The sequence below is a fragment of the Accipiter gentilis genome, chromosome 20 (assembly GCF_929443795.1).
Source record: "Accipiter gentilis chromosome 20, bAccGen1.1, whole genome shotgun sequence".
Lineage (NCBI taxonomy): Eukaryota > Metazoa > Chordata > Aves > Accipitriformes > Accipitridae > Astur > Astur gentilis.
Genome location: NC_064899.1, coordinates 12,875,285 through 12,878,460, shown reverse-complemented (window position 1 = coordinate 12,878,460; position 3,176 = coordinate 12,875,285).

The window sequence follows — 3,176 nt, the reverse complement described above, 5'->3', positions numbered from 1 at the left end:
ACCAATTTGTTTCCATGTTTAAATGACTACTTTGATTCTTCAGTTGTCACACTTTGGAATCTCAACCCACAATATTGTTATTGCAAAAGTCTGTTGAAAGATTTAAATTAACAAAACTGAAGAAGCAGAAAACCACAGCTGCAACAGCTCTTATAGTTTGGCTGCTTTCTTCTACTTGTATTGTATTGCCTCTCCTTCTCTAAACACATCACTTTGGTATTGAAGCATCTTCTAAAGACTAATTAGCAAAGCAATCAGCATGTTTTACCCATTCTTTTTCCCTCCCCATCCTCAGGGTATATACAGACATTGGTCAGCTTGCTCTTCAAAACTATGCAGTTTATAATGTTATTTATGAAGGTCAGATTAATTAAGTATTACTTTATGTACAACTGCAGTTTGGAGGGGAGAGCAATGATGTTTACGTTAGCATTCAATTTCCAGTTCCACAGTCATTGAGAAAACAGTTCTATAGTAAACAATTCCGTTGTGCCAAGAATGTATTTCCTCTGTGAATGAGGTCATATGAGATGAGTACAAACCAGGTAAGTCAGGAAGGGGAAACTTCAGGTTTTGTTGGCATACTTTAAAAGAATCTGAAAAACCTGCTGGGGAATTCATTGGCAAATTATATGCAGTTCATAAGGTTTTCACTTTTGAATATATTTTTCACACAGAAATACATGACACTTTACAATCCAGAGAACAAAACAAGAGCGGACATTATCAGAGCTGCATTGTCAACCCAAGGCTGTAAGGTGGCCTCTTAGCCAAAAGAAAAAAAGCAGTATGGATTTCTCCATAAAATCTACTAAAAGGCAACTCCACGTTAGTCTAGGAGTTTTTAAAGTGTGGTTAGTAAGATGTGATCATAACTGTGGCCAATCAGGACCATATCATGCATTCAAGGTTTTTAAAGGCCCCTACCAATATGTTTAACCTTCATTTTACTAAGAATTTACTGCAGATGATTTCTTGCACCCATGCCCTCATCTCACCTTGATGTTGAGAGTGATATTATATTGTGAAAGGCAGATTTATCTCTGTCTGCTTTGCTTTATCTCCACACTGCTGACATTTGAGCTTTGAAAGTCTCACCGTCTTCTGCGGTGGAAGTCTATAAATAGTCTGTAATTATTACCTGATTAATCCCCTCTTTTGTGTTAATGTTGTTGGAAGGATAACACCTACAGACTGTCCTATATGTAAAAGAGGAAATAAACGTGTTTTCTGCTTTTCCAGTCCATATCTTAGACTTCTGCTGACAATTAACATACAGTCTTTTCTTAAATGGATCGCTAATCAACTTCCATTGTTGTCACTGTAGTAGCTAGCATCTTACTATGCATGATTTCTTCCTCTCACTTCTTCATACCTCTCTGCAGCACTAAACTCAAAATGCCACCAGACATATTCCAGGTCAATCCCATTTCAGGACTAATTCTTGGTTACTCATCCTTTTACTGCATCAAATTCAGGTTCTCTGTTCTCACCTTGAAAACTGCATAATCCCTGCCCACATCTCTGTTCCCATTTCCGCCTACTCGCTATTTCTAATCTCCTCTCCGATATTATTTTCACACCCTTCTGCACACCCTCTTGCCTAGGGGTTGTTGGTTGTTGGTTGTTGTTTTTTTGTGAACCATTTTGTACAAGTCAACGACTGCATAATAACTAGTGAGAAAAAGGAATCCAAGAGAGTTTTTAAGTTACAAATAATTATACCTTAAATTAAAAAAAAAAGTCAAATGCAGACATTTATACTAAATAAATACCTAAGTCAAATATATGCAACTATTTTATTTGGACTGCTCTGGGAGGGTTTTTGGTTTCTGCGTTTTAATCTTTGTTCTACTATTATGCCTTAAAGCCGAAAACCATGCTTTTATCTTTTTTTTTTTTTCATGTGCGGAATACAAAAATCCTGTAGTTTTACCCAGCAGGGAACAGCATGCTGAAAAAAATTTGGGATTTAGAACAAGGGAGCAGCACTAACTCCCACTGCAGCCAGCAGAAACCGGTGGAACTCAACCGCTCTGAAGAAGTCTCGCAGAACCCGCACCTATCTTTACTGGAGGCAATGATGTAAAATAGGCTCTAAAACCCGTCCGTGATAAAGTCAGTTAATTATCTTTCATAAAACGTTTTATGTTTTCTACCTCACTGACACACGATGTTTTCCCACGCAGGGGAGCGCTCCCTGCTGCCGTCCCTTTCCGAGTGCGCGTCCCACAGACGGTCTGACACATCTCCACCGTTTTAATCGCGTCAATTGGTAACCTCGGGCAACGTATTAAAAAGTTCGTGTACAAACAGGTGCTTAATAGCCAAGACATTCGCGTAAGCACACGAGGAAGCCAAGACAAGCGCTTAATACTGCCACACTTGACCAACATCGCTTTTTTTTCCCTCCCCCTCCCCAAATTGGCGTTTATTATGCCTGAAAGGGGCACTGGGGGCTGACACCGAGCACGGACGCCTCCACGGCGAGCTGGCGCACACCGGCCATCTCCAGGCGGACGGCAGCGGCCAGCCCAGGGGAAGGGGACCCCCCCCCAGCAGGCCTCTCGCTAGGAGCCCGTACCTTCACAAGGGCCGAGCTCTTCTGACCGAAGCTCTTCTTCGGTCACCCCCCCCCCCCCCGCCCCGCCCGGCGTTCCCCGCTCCCCGGGCCGGGGTGCCGGCCGGCCGCCCCTCACCTCACCTCACGGCGCCCTAGCCCCGCCCCTCCCTTTCGGCGGGAAGCCACCGCCCGCCCCACGTGACGAGGCAAAGGCGCGGCCCCGCCCGCCCCGGGCAAAGACCCCGCGGGGCGAGGGGCGCGCAAGCGCTGCCGCTCCGCCCGTAGGGGGCGCCCGCCCGCCCCCCGCCTCCTCGAGAGGGATTCTTCTCTTCCCCGCCGCCCTTCGCCTCCAACCGCGACCCTGAAAACACCCTCGGGCTCCAATCTCCGAGCCCCGTCCCGCCCCTCGGCCAATCCGCGGGCGTCTTCCCCCCCCACCTCCTTCCCCTCCCCTCTCCTCGCCGGCCAATCCGAGCGCGCCGGCCCGCGCCCGCCTCGGCAGCCAATCAGGTGGCGGAGTGGCGGCCGGGCCCTCCTCCTCCTTCTCGCTCGCCCCGTGGCAGCGCCTTCCCTCCCCCCTCCCCCCCCCCCCCCTCCCGCCCGGTGCCGCGGC